Here is a 13,976-nt window from a genome sequence, read left to right as displayed (position 1 = left end):
ATGCCCTCCTCCAGGGGATCTTTCCAACCCAGGGATAGAATCCAGGTCTCCCACATTGCAGGCAGATTCTTTACCATCTGAGCCACCAGGGAAGCCCAAGAATGCTGGAGTGGGTAGCCTATACCTTCTCCAGGTTATATTCCTGACCCAGGAATTGAAGCCGTGTCTCCTGCATTGCAGGTGGATTCTTTACCAGCTGAGCTACCAGGGAAGCCCATGGTTTGTCATATATGGCCTTTATTATGTTGAAATGTGTTGCTTCATTACATACTTCATTGAGAGATTTTGATTATAATGGATGTTGAATTTTGTCAGAATATTTGTCTGCCTCTGTTGGCATTACTGACTCGATGGACGTGAGTCTGAGTGAACTCCAGGAGTTGGTAATGGACAGGGAGGCCTGGCGTGCTGCGATTCATGGGGTCGCAAAGAGTCGGACATGACTGAGCGACTAAACTGAACTGATTGGGATATTCATATGATTTTTATTCTTCAGTTTCTTAATGTGGTGTGTCATACTAATTTGTAAGGAATGATTCATTCTTGCATCTGTGGAGTAAACCCACATGGCTATGGTATATGATCCTTTTAATTTGTGTACAATTCAGTTTGCTAATATTCTCACTTTGCTGAGGATTTTGGGATCTATTTTCATGAGAGATATTGACTTGCATTTTCTTTTTTTATATTATCTTTGTCTGGTTTTGGTATCAGAGTGATGCTTACCCCTTAGAATGAGTTCTAAAGTATTCTTTCATATTCAATTTTTTGGAATGGCTAAAGAAGGACAGGCATTATTTCTTCTTTATATGTCAGGTAGAATTTACCTGTGAAGATCTGATCCTGGACTTTTGTTAGTTTTGAGGTTTTTTTTTTTAACTGAACCAATTTCATTACTGGCAACTGATACATTCATATTTTGTATTTCTTCCTGAATTCAATACTGTAAAATTGTACATTTCTAGTAATTTGTCAGTTTATTCTAGGTTGTCCATTTAATTGGCATATGGTTGTTCACAGTACTTCATATGAAACTTTGTATTTTGTGGTGTCAGTTGTAACTTCTCTTTAATTTCTCTCTTTTGTTTCTTGATTGGTCTAGCTAAAGTCTTATCAATTTTATTATCTTTAAAAAAACCCTGCTGTTAACTTCATTGATATTTTTATTGTTTTTTTTAAGTCTCTATTTATTTCCACTCTTATCTTTATTTTCTTTCTTCTACTAACTCTGTGCTTTGTTTTCTTATTTTAGGCCCTTTAGGTTTAAAGTTGGGCTGATTATTTTTTTCTTGTCTCCTGAAGTAGGTTTGTATTAATATAAACTTCGTTCTTTGAACTGATTTTGCTGTGTCCCACACTGAAGTCTCTTACTATTTTGTGACTATCAGTTTCTACCCTCATGTTTTTTAACATTTGCTTTATGCAGTTAGGTGCTTCTATGTTGGGTGAAAATATACTTATGATTATTATTATTAAACTTAATTTTTCTTTTAAATCTTTTTTTTTGATGTATACTATTTTTTTTTTCTGTTCACACTGTTTATTTTTTTTTAATTTTATTTTTAAACTTTACAATATTGAGTGGTTCTGCCCTTTATTGAGTTTGTTACAATATTGTTTCTGTTTTATGTTTTGGTTTTTGGCTGAGAGGCATGTGAGATCTTACCTCCTTGACCAGAGATTGAACAGGCACCCCCTGCATTGTGAGGCAAAGTCTTAACCGCTGGATTGCCAAGGAAGTCCCTTTGTTTTTTTAACTAGTTAGATTGACCCCCATCATTATGTAATGTCTTTTTTTGTTTCCTGTTTTAAAGTGTATTTTGTCTGATCAAATGTTGCTATCCCAGGTTTCTTTTCATTTCCATTTGCATGGAATACCTTTTTCCATCACCTCACTTTCAGTTTGTGTGTGTCTTGAGATTTGAAGTGAACCCCTTGTGGGCATTATGTATGTGTCTTGATTTTTTTAATCCATTCAGCCACTATCTTTTGATTGGAGTATCTAGTCTGTATACATTTATAGAATTATTGTTAGGTATGTATTTATTGCCATTTTGTTAATTCTTTTGGGGTTGTTTTTCACTTCTTTTATGTTCTTTTCTTCTTTTGCTTTTTCCTCTTGTGCTTTGGTTACTATCTTTAATATATTTGGATTCCCTTCTGCTTTTTTACGTGTATATGTATTACAGATTTTTGGCTAATTGCACCAGAAAGTTTTATATAACTTTAAGTAGTTATATGTTTTAATATATATAAATATAAGTATTTATACATAAAACTTGATATAGTAAAGTTCCTGACCACTGAAGTTCAAAAGCGTTCTAACCCCTTCTCTGACATTTAATGTTTTTGATACTGTATTTTACATCTCTTTGTTTGGTGTGTTCTCTAACTTCTTATTGTGGATGAAAGTGCTTTTTCTACTTATTTTTTAACTTTCATACTACCTTTATAAGTGCTTGATCTACCACTTTTTCTGTATATTTGCTTTTACCAATGAGCTTTTTCCTTTTTAAATTTTCATATTTCAAATTGTGTTATCTTCCACTCAAAGAAGTCCCTTTAATCTTTTGAAGTTGGTTTAGTGATGGTCACCTCTTTTGGCTTTTGCCTGTCTGTAAAACTATCCTTCAAATCCAAATGATAACCTTGCTGTGTAGACTATAGATTGCAGATTTTTTCCTTTTAATACTTCAAATGTATTCTGCATTTCCTCCTGAACTGCAAAGTTTCTGCTGAAAAGTCAGCTGACAGTATTATGAGAGTTCTATTATATTGAATATATAAAGAGTTGCATTTTCCTTACTGTTTTTACTATTCTTCCTTCAACTTTTATTTTACCGTTTAAATTGCAACGTGTATTGATTTGGTTCTTTTTGGGTTGTTCTTGCTTGGGACTCTCTAAATTTGGATGACTATTTCCTTTCTCATGTTAGGGAAGTTTTCAGGTATTGTCAAATAAGTTCCTTGTCCCTTTCTTTCTCTTTCTCTTCTCCTTCTAGGACCTCTTTAATGCAAATGTTAGTATTCCTGATGTTGTCCCAGAAGTGTCTTAAATTCTCTCCAGTTTTAAAAAAAGTTTTTTTCCCTGTTTAGGTTGAGTTTTTTTCACTATTCTGTCTTTCAGTTCTGTTCTTCTGTATTATCTAATCTACAGTTTATTCCTTCTAGTGTTTTTTGTTTTTTGTTTTTTTTTTAACTTGGGTTATTCTATTCTTTAGCTCTTTTGGATTCTTTTTATATTCTAATTCTTTGTTAACCTTTTCCCTGTGTTTATCCATTCTTCAACCATTTTTGTTGAATATCTTTTGGTCTTTACCTTGTAATCTTTATTGAGACATTGTTTATCTCTACTTCAATTAGTTTTCCTCTGTAGTTTTATCTTGTTCTTTCATTTGGGACATATTTTTTGTCACCTCATTTACCTAATTCTCTGTATTTGTATATATTAGGTATTTATTTGTATATATTAGGTGCTTATTTGTATATATTAGGTAGCATCTTGGAGAAGTGGCCCTGTGTAGGAGATATTCTATGGTGCTCATAGTACCCCTCTGGTCACCAGAGTCATATAATCTCAACTATGTTTTCTGAGTAAGCCAGCCTTACTGTTGTGGCGGGGCTAGTACTGTGGTGCACTGGTGGGCAGGACTTGCCCTTGGGATGGTTATTCAGTTCTGCCTTGTGCAGGGACTTGGGGGAAAAGGTGGCTTCCTGGCACAATTTACTACCTGGAGTGTCCTGGGGCTGGTGCTGGTGTGCTAATGTGCTGATGGGCCGGTAGTCTAGATGGAGGGCTCCAAAATAGTGCATCTGTGCATCTACGGGGAGTCCCATCAGTTTTCTGCCTCTCTGGGAGACTTCTATGAGATCAGTCAGTGGAATCTGACTCAGGCTGCTTTTCAATCGTTGCTTCTACTCAGAGCATGTGATATTTTGCATGTGCCCTTAAAGAACTGGATCTCAGTTTCCCACAGCCCTTTGGCTTTCCCATGTGTAAACCCTGCCTACCTTCAAAGTCTGATGATCTGGGAGCTCATCTTTGTGGTGTAGTACCCCCTGAATGGGAAGTTTGATATGAGGCTCAGATATCTCATTATTTGGGAGAACCTCTGCAGTTACGGTTACCCTTTCATTTGTGGGCTGCCTACCTTGATGTGTGGGTCTTAATTCTACTGTATCTCTGCCCCTCCTGTCTCATTGTGGTTTAATCTTTATTTATATGTGGAAAAATCTTTTCTGGTAGTCTTCAGATCATTCTCATCAATAGCTATTCTGTAAATAGTTGTACTTTTGGTGTGCTCCTAGGACAAGGTAAGCTCAGGGTCTTCCTATTCTGCCATCTTGGCCCTCTTCCTTCAGTATGTAATCTTTCATATATGGCTTCTTTAACTCAACATATATTTGAGATTCATTCACATGTAGCACTTATCATTACTTTATTCCTTTTTGTGGTTGAGTAATATTCTATTGTATGGGTATATCACAATTTATTTATCTATTCATCTGCTAAGGGATGTTTGGATAATTTCTATCTTTTGGCTATTGCTAATAGTGCTGCTATGAGTATGTCTGTGTGTTTGTGTGTGAATTTTTGTTTGAGTATCTTTGAGCATCTGTTTTCATTTCTTATGGGTATATACCTTTGAGTGGAATTACTGGGTCATATGCTAACTCTATTTTTAACATTTGAGAAACTGCAAAATACTTTCCAAAGTAGCTTCACCACTTTACATCTTCATGAGTAGTGTATGAAGGTTCCAGTTACTTCATATTTTCTGGATATTCTTACCTCTCCTTTTTTTTTTTGGATTATGGACTCATTGTGGGTGTTAAGTGACATCTGTGGTTTTAATGTGAGTTTTCCTGATAACTATTGATGTTGAACATCTTTTCATGTGTTTCTTGGCCATTGTTTCTCCTCTGGAGAAATGCCTATTCAAGTTCTTTGTCCATTTTCTAGTTTTTATTTGTCTTTCTGTTGCTGCATTGTAAGTTCTTTTATATATTTTGGATACCAGAGCTTTATCAGAGATAAGTACTTTTCCTCTTCTCTAGGTTTTTGATTTATTTGATAATGCTCTTGTTATAAAAAGTTTATAATTTTGAAGTCAAATCTCTTTTTTCTTTTCTTTGCTTTCCTTTTTTTATCCTTCGCTTTTCTTTTCATATCTAGGGAGTCGTTGCCTGTACAAGGCCATGATTTATTCCTATATTCTCTTCTAGGAGTTGTATGGTTTCAGTCTTATATTTAAGCCATTGATACAATTTGAATTAGGCTTTGTATATGGTGTAAAGTAGGCATTCAACTTCATTTTTCTTGGCAATTGAATATCAGTTGTCCCAGAACCTTTTGTTTCAGTTATTGTACTTTTGTGTGTGTGCTCAGTCATGTCAAACTCTTTGTGGCCCCATGGACTGTAGCCCGCCAGGCTCCTCTGTCCATGAAATTCTTCAGGCAAGGATACTGGAGTGGGTATCCATTCCCTACTCTAGGGAATCTTCCCAACCCAAGGATAAAATCTGTGTCTCTTGCATCTCCTGTATTGGCAGGCAGGTTCTTTACCACTAGTGCCACCTGGGAAGCTCCATTATACTTTTTGGCTCCTTTTTATAATTTCTATACCTTTACTGATAATCTTGATATGATCTATTATTCTCTTACTTTTCCTTTAAAACCATTTGTTTAAAGTCTTAATCTAGTAAGTCAAACATTTTGCTTTCTCACCGATAGTGTCTGTTTATTTCATCGTGCATGGAACATACTTTTTTTTTTTTATTTGTAGGCTTCTTATTTTTTAAACTAGGTCTTCTGGATATTATAATTCAGTAACTTGGAAATCAGATTCTTTCCCCTCTTCAAGGTTTATTTTTGTTAATTTCTGTAGGATTCAGCTGGGTTTGTTTGTTTGTTTGTTGTTTAGTGACTTCTAGACTATTTTTGTACCTTCTGTATTCTTTATTATGTTTGTTCTCTGTAGTGTCTATATCTTTAGTGTGTGTTCAGCTAGTGATATTTTGAACACCAAGAGCCAAGAAAAAAATAATAAAAAGCAATAGAAAATAAGAAAAGTAAGAAAAATGAAAACACTTCCAGTCTTTCCTGGTTGATTGCTGAGGCAGTCTTTCAATATTTAGGTTATATAAAACTCTGCCTTACCCTTCAATTTCTGTTTGCATTAGAAAATAGCCAGAGCTAAAACTTGAGAATCTTCTCGGGTATTTTCTGAATATGTATTTTGCTCCAACATGTATAGTGTTAGTCATTCAGTCATGTCTGACTCTTTGTGACTCTATAGGTTGTATCCCACCAGGCTCCTGCCAAGTCGCTTCAGTTGTGTCCGACTCTGTGTGACCCCATAGACGGCAGCCCACCAGGCTCCCCCATCCTTGGGATTCTCCAGGCAAGAACACTGGAGTGGGTTGCCATTTCCTTCTCCAATGCATGAAAATGAAAAGTGAAAGCGAATTTGTTCAGTCATGTGCGACCCCTAGCGACCCCATGGACTGCAGCCCACCAGGCTCCTCCGTCCATGGACTTTCGAGGCAAAGGTACTGGAGTGGGGTGCCATTGCCTTCTCCAGGATCCTATATCCATGGAATTCTTCAGGCAAAAATACTTGAGTGGGTAGACTTCCCTTCTCCAGGGGATCTTCCCAACCCAGGATCAAACCTGGATCTCCTGCGTTGCAGGTGGATTCTTTACCATCTGAGCCATCAGGCTTTCTGAATTCTCCAATATAAAGGTACTGTTTTGACTACCTTCATTTCCAAAAAACCCAGCTCCTACTTTTTCCTTCCAGGCTTTTAGGGAGGGGTTCAATTGTCCCAGATGGCTATGGGTTTTTCATTTGCCTTACACTGTTTTTGAAGAATTCTTGCTCCTCTTCCACCTTGAGTGACTTCTGAATTAGGTGAAACAAATTTCAAAGGTTTACATAATTTTTTTAGGTGGCTTTCAGACAGGTCAGAAAAAAGAAACACAGTTCTTTGAAATTAGGGTCTGCTCTGCTCCCTCTGGAGTCAAAGACTGTAATCTCATTCGGCTATGGGCCATCATCTTCACAAAAATGCTAAGCTAGGAAAGGGTGTGATGAAAGGGCAAATAAAAGTGCCACAAATCTATTCTATTATTTTTAAGTTGCCTTTTTCTTTATTCAGTGTTTACTTATTGGCTATGAGCTTTTGATTACTTTCCAGAATTCTGAAAATGTTGATTCTAATAATTTTTGCTTAAAATTTCAGTGTTTCTATAGAGTGATAGGTCCCTGGAGCTATCTCTTCTGGCGTTTACTCTGAACTCACCTCCCCCACACTTCATTTTTTTAATCCATCAGATGTCTGGTCTTCCTCTTTCAACTTTAAGAGTTCTTTCTGCATTTAGTAATATTAGTATATTATCTGTGATATATGTTGTAATGTTTACTCCCAGTTTGTCTTCTGTATTCTGAATTTGCATTTGTTTTTAAAAAAATATTTTGGGTTGCAGACTTTGTTATTATAATTTATCATTAAAAATCACATCTGGGAGGAGGAGCCAAGATGGCGGAGGAGTAGGACGGGGAGAACACTTTCTCCCCCACAAATTCATCAAAAGAGCATTTAAACGTCGAGTAAATTCCACAAAACAACTTCTGAATGCCGGCAGAGGACATCAGGCACCCAGAAAAGCAGCCCAACTCTTTGAAAGGAGGTAGGAAAAAATATAAAAGACAAAAAAAGAGACAAAAGAGGGAGGGACGGAGTTCCGTCCCGGGAAGGGAGTCTTAAAAAGAGAGAAGTTTCCAAACACCAGGAAACCCTCTCACTGCCGAATCTGTGCCGAGCTTTGGAAGCACAGAGGGCAACATAAAAGGGAGGGGAAAAAAAATAAACAATTAAAAATCGCGGATTGTGAGCCCTACGGTAACTCCCCCAGCGGAGAAGCAGCGCAGACGCCTGCACACGGCATTAGCAAGCGGGGGCTGGGCAGGGAAGTGCGGCGTGGGCTGTGTCCCTTAGAGTAAGAATCGGGCCGAATGTCCTGAGCGCTATCTGAGCGAAATAATTTGGGCTAGCAAACCAGACTGTGGGATATCTACCACGCGAAAAGCCAGCCCTAACCTAAGACACCGCCAGGCCCGCGCACAGAACAAAGGACTGAACAGAGATAGCCGGCTGCAGACCTTCCCCCTCCGGTGACAGGCAGCCAGAGCCGGAAGGGGGCAATCGCAGCCCCAGAGAGACACTATCTATAAAACTGTAAGCAGGCTTCTTTGCTAACTAAAACTTCTTGGGGGTCTGGACAGTCAACATCTGCCTGAGAAGGTGCGCCGGTTTTACACACAGATAACCGAGTGGCGGGGAGGCAATAAGTCGCAGCATTGGCACTCGCCAAACACATCACCTGAGCTGCTCGGATCTGGGAAGAGCACAAAACGCAGGCCCAACCGAGTCTGCGCCTCTGAGGACTACCCGAGTGCCTGAACCTGAGCGGCTTGGACCTGGGAGCTCAGTCCAGGGCCGGCCTCTGATTGTTCCCGGCGGAACAACCTAGAGCCCAAGCAGTGTGGACAGGGAGGCTACACGCACCGTGAGCGGGGGCAGACCCAGTGTGGCTGAGGCACTGCGAGCGCACGCCAGTGTTATCTGTTTGCAGCATCCCTCCCTCCCTCCCCACAGCGCGGCTGAACAAGTGAGCGTAAATTTAAAAAAAAAACAAAAGAAAAATAGTGTCCTCAACCATCCCCTTTGTGTCAGGGCGGGAACCAGACACTGAAGAGACCAGCAAACAGAAGAAGCTATAACAGAGGGAAACGCCTTGGAAGCTACAGGCCATAGATTAAAACCCTGTGGTTACTACGGATTACATAGGAAGGGGCCTATAGATCTTGAGAAATATAAGTCGGACTAAGGAACTGCCAAAAATGAACTGAACCCACAATACTCACAACAAAACCAGAGAAAGACCTAGATATATTTTTACTATTTTTACGATCAATCTTTCTTTCCTTTTTTTTTTTAATAAAAAAAATTTTTTTTAAGTCCTCTATTGTCCTTTAATTTTCACTTTTATAACTATTACTTTGCAAAAAAAAAAAAAAAAAGACCCTATTTTTTTTTTCTTCTTCAGCAAACTTCATATATATATTTTATAATTTTTTGACCGTGGTTTTTTTTTTTTCTTTTTTCTTTTTCTTCTTTTCTTTAACATTGTATTTTTGAAATTCCAAACTCTACTCTAGATTTTTAATTTTAGCCTTTTGATATATGTTATCAATTTTGTACCTATAGTTTTTTTCATAATTTCTGTGACTTTTTTTTTCCTCTGTTTCTTTCTCTTCTTCGTTTATATAACATCGTATATCTGCAATTCCAAACTCTACTCAAGATTTTTAATTTATGCTTTTTGGTATTTGATATCAATTTTGTACCTGTATTTTCTTTATAATTTTTGCGACATTGTTTTTGTTGGTTTGTTTGTTTTCTCTCTTTATTTTTCTTCTTCTTCTTTTTTTTTTTAACGTTGTATTTTTGAAATTCCAAACTCTACTCTAGATTTTTAATTTTTGCTGTTTGGTATTAGTTATCAATTTTGTACCTGTAGTTTCTTTATTACTTTCACGACCTTGTTTGTTTTACTTTGTTCGTTTTTTCTCTCTTTCTTTTCCTTCTCCTTTTCATTAACATCGCATTTTTGAAATTCCAAACTCTACTCTAGATTTCTAATTTTTGTTTTTATGTATTTGTTACCAATTTTGTACCTTTAAGAACCCAATCTTCAGGACCCATTTTTCACTAGTGTACGAGATTACTGGCTTGACTGCTCTCTCTCCCTTTGGACTCTCCATTTTCTCCACCAGGTCACCTGTACCTCCTCCCTAACCCCTCTCTACTCTACCCAACTCTGTGAATTTCTGTGTGTTCCAGACGGTGGAGAACACTTAAGGAACTGATTACTGGCTGGATCTGTCTCCCTCCTTTTCATTTCCCCCTTTTATCCTTCTGGCCACCTCTGTCTCCTGCCTCCTTCTTCTCTTCCCTGTATAACTCCGTGAACATCTCTGAGCGGTCCAGTTGTGGAGTGCACATAAGGAAGTGACTACTGGCTAGCCCACTCTCTCCACTATTGATTCCACCTCATCTCATTTGGGTCACCTCTAACTCCCTCCTCCTTCTTCTCTTCTCCATGTAACGCTGTGAACCTCTCTGAGTGACCCTCACAGTAGAGAAACTTTTCATCTTTAACGTAGATGTTTTATCAGTGGTGCTGTATAGAAGGAGAAGTTTTGAAACTACTGTAAAATTAAGACCGATAACTGGAAGTAGGAGGCTTAAGTCCAAACCCTGACTCCAGGGAACTCCTGACTCCAGGGAACATTAATTGACAGGAGCTCATCAAACGCCTCCATACCGACACTGAAACCAAGCACCACACAAGGGCCAACAAGTTCCAGGGAAAGACATACCAAGCAAATTCTCCAGCAACAAAGGAACACAGCCCTGAGCTTCAAGATACAGGCTGCCCAAAGTCACCCCAAAACCATAGACATCTCATAACTCATTACTGGACATTTCATTACACTCCAGAGAGAAGAAATACAGCTCCATCCACCAGAACATCGACACAAGCTTCCCTAACCAGGAAACCTTGACAAGCCACCTGTACAAACCCACACACAGCGAGGAAACGCCACAATAAAGAGAACTCCACAAACTGCCAGAATACAGAAAGGACACCCCAACTCAGCAATTTAAACAAGATGAAGAGACAGAGGAATACCCAGCAGATAAAGGAACAGGATAAATGCCCACCAAACCAAACAAAAGAGGAAGAGATAGGGAATCTACCTGATAAAGAATTCCAAATAATGATAGTGAAATTGATCCAAAATCTTGAAATTAAAATGGAATCACAGATAAATAGCCTGGAGGCAAGGATTGAGAAGATGCAAGAAAGGTTTAACAAGGACTTAGAAGAAATAAAAAAGAGTCAATATATAATGAATAATGCAATAAGTGAAATTAAAAACACTCTGGAGGCAACAAATAGTAGAATAACAGAGGCAGAAGATAGGATTAGTGAATTAGAAGATAGAATGGTAGAAATACATGAATCAGAGAGGATAAAAGAAAAACGAATTAAAAGAAATGAGGACAATCTCAGAGACCTCCAGGACAATATTAAACGCTACAACATTCAAATCATAGGGATCCCAGAAGAAGAAGACAAAAAGAAAGACCATGAGAAAATACTTGAGGAGATAATAGTTGAAAACTTCCCTAAAATGGGGAAGGAAATAATCACCCAAGTCCAAGAAACCCAGAGAGTGCCAAACAGGATAAACCCAAGGCGAAACACCCCAAGACACATAGTAATCAAATTAACAAAGATCAAACACAAAGAACAAATATTAAAAGCAGCAAGGGAAAAACAACAAATAACACACAAGAGAATTCCCATAAGGATAACAGCTGATCTTTCAATAGAAACTCTTCAGGCCAGGAGGGAATGGCAAGACATACTTAAAATGATGAAAGAAAATAACCTACAGCCCAGATTATTGTACCCAGCAAGGATCTCATTCAAATATGAAGGAGAAATCAAAAGCTTTTCAGACAAGCAAAAGCTGAGAGAATTCTGCACCACCAAACCAGCTCTCCAAGAAATACTAAAGGATATTCTCTAGACAGGAAACACAAAAATTGTGTATAAATTCGAACCCAAAACAATAAAGTAAATGGCAACGGGGTCATACTTATCAGTAATTACCTTAAACGTAAATGGGTTGAATGCCCCAACCAAAAGACAAAGACTGGCTGAATGGATACAAAAACAAGACCCCTGCATATGTTGTCTACAAGAGACCCACCTCAAAACAGGGGACACATACAGACTGAAAGTGAAGGGCTGGAAAAAGATTTTCCATGCGAATAGGGACCAAAAGAAAGCAGGAGTAGCAATACTCATATCAGATAAAATAGACTTTAAAACAAAGACTGTGAAAAGAGACAAAGATGGTCACTACATAATGATCAAAGGATCAATCCAAGAAGAAGATATAACAATTATAAATATATATGCACCCAACACGGGAGCACCGCAGTATGTAAGACAAATGCTAACAAGTATAAAAGAAGAAATTAACAATAACACAATAATAGTGGGAGACTTTAATACCCCACTCACACCTATGGATAGATCAACTAAACAGAAAATTAACAAGGAAACACAAACTTTAAACGATACAATAGACCAGTTAGACCTAATTGATATCTATAGGACATTTCATCCCAAAACAATGAATTTCACCTTCTTCTCAAGCGCACATGGAACCTTCTCCAGGATAGATCACAACCTGGGCCATAAAGCTAGCCTTGGTAAATTCAAAAAAATAGAAATCATTCCAAGCATCTTTTCTGACCACAATGCAGTAAGATTAGATCTCAATTACAGGAGAAAAACTATTAAAAAATCCAACATATGGAGGCTGAACAACACGCTGCTGAATAACCAACAAATCACAGAAGAAATCAAAAAAGAAATCAAAATTTGCATAGAAACGAATGAAAATGAAAACACAACAATCCAAAACCTGTGGGACACGGTAAAAGCAGTCCTAAGGGGAAAGTTCATAGCAATACAGGCACACCTCAAGAAACAAGAAAAAAGTCAAATAAATAACCTAACTCTACACCTAAAGCAACTAGAAAAGGAAGAAATGAAGAACCCCAGGGTTAGTAGAAGGAAAGAAATCTTAAAAATTAGAGCAGAAATAAATGCAAAAGAAACAAAAGAGACCATAGCAAAAATCAACAAAACCAAAAGCTGGTTCTTTGAAAGGATAAATAAAATTGACAAACCATTAGCCAGACTCATCAAGAAACAAAGGGAGAAAAATCAAATCAATAAAATTAGAAATGAAAATGGAGAGATCACAACAGACAACACAGAAATACAAAGGATCATAAGAGACTACTATCAACAATTATATGCCAATAAAATGGACAACGTGGAAGAAATGGACAAATTCTTAGAAAAGTACAACTTTCCAAAACTCGATCAGGAAGAAATAGAAAATCTTAACAGACCCATCACAAGCACGGAAATTGAAACTGTAATCAAAAATCTTTCAGCAAACAAAAGCCCAGGTCCAGACGGTTTCACAGCTGAATTCTACCAAAAATTTAGAGAAGAGCTAACACCTATCCTGCTCAAACTCTTCCAGAAAATTGCAGAGGATGGTAAACTTCCAAACTCATTCTATGAGGCCACCATCACCCTAATACCAAAACCTGACAAAGATCCCACAAAAAAAGAAAACTACAGGCCAATATCACTGATGAACATAGATGCAAAAATCCTTAACAAAATTCTAGCAATCAGAATCCAACAACACATTAAAAAGATCATACACCATGACCAAGTGGGCTTTATCCCAGGGATGCAAGGATTCTTCAATATCCGCAAATCAATCAATGTAATACACCACATTAACAAATTGAAAAATAAAAACCATATGATTATCTCAATAGATGCAGAGAAAGCCTTTGACAAAATTCAACATCCATTTATGATCAAAACTCTCCAGAAAGCAGGAATAGAAGGAACCTACCTCAACATAATCAAAGCTATATATGACAAACCCACAGCAAACATTATCCTCAATGGTGAAAAATTGAAAGCATTTCCTCTAAAGTCAGGAACAAGACAAGGGTGCCCACTTTCACCATTACTATTCAACATAGTTTTGGAAGTTTTGGCCACAGCAATCAGAGCAGAAAAAGAAATAAAAGGAATCCAAATTGGAAAAGAAGAAGTAAAGCTCTCACTGTTTGCAGATGACATGATCCTCTACATAGAAAACCCTAAAGACTCCACCAGAAAATTACTAGAACTAATCAATGACTATAGTAAAGTTGCAGGATATAAAATCAACACACAGAAATCCCTTGCATTCCTATACACTAATAATGAGAAAACAGAAAGAGAAATT

The sequence above is a fragment of the Bubalus kerabau genome, chromosome 10, assembly GCF_029407905.1.
Source record: "Bubalus kerabau isolate K-KA32 ecotype Philippines breed swamp buffalo chromosome 10, PCC_UOA_SB_1v2, whole genome shotgun sequence".
In the NCBI taxonomy this organism is placed as follows: domain Eukaryota; kingdom Metazoa; phylum Chordata; class Mammalia; order Artiodactyla; family Bovidae; genus Bubalus; species Bubalus kerabau.
This window is presented reverse-complemented; position numbering follows the sequence as displayed.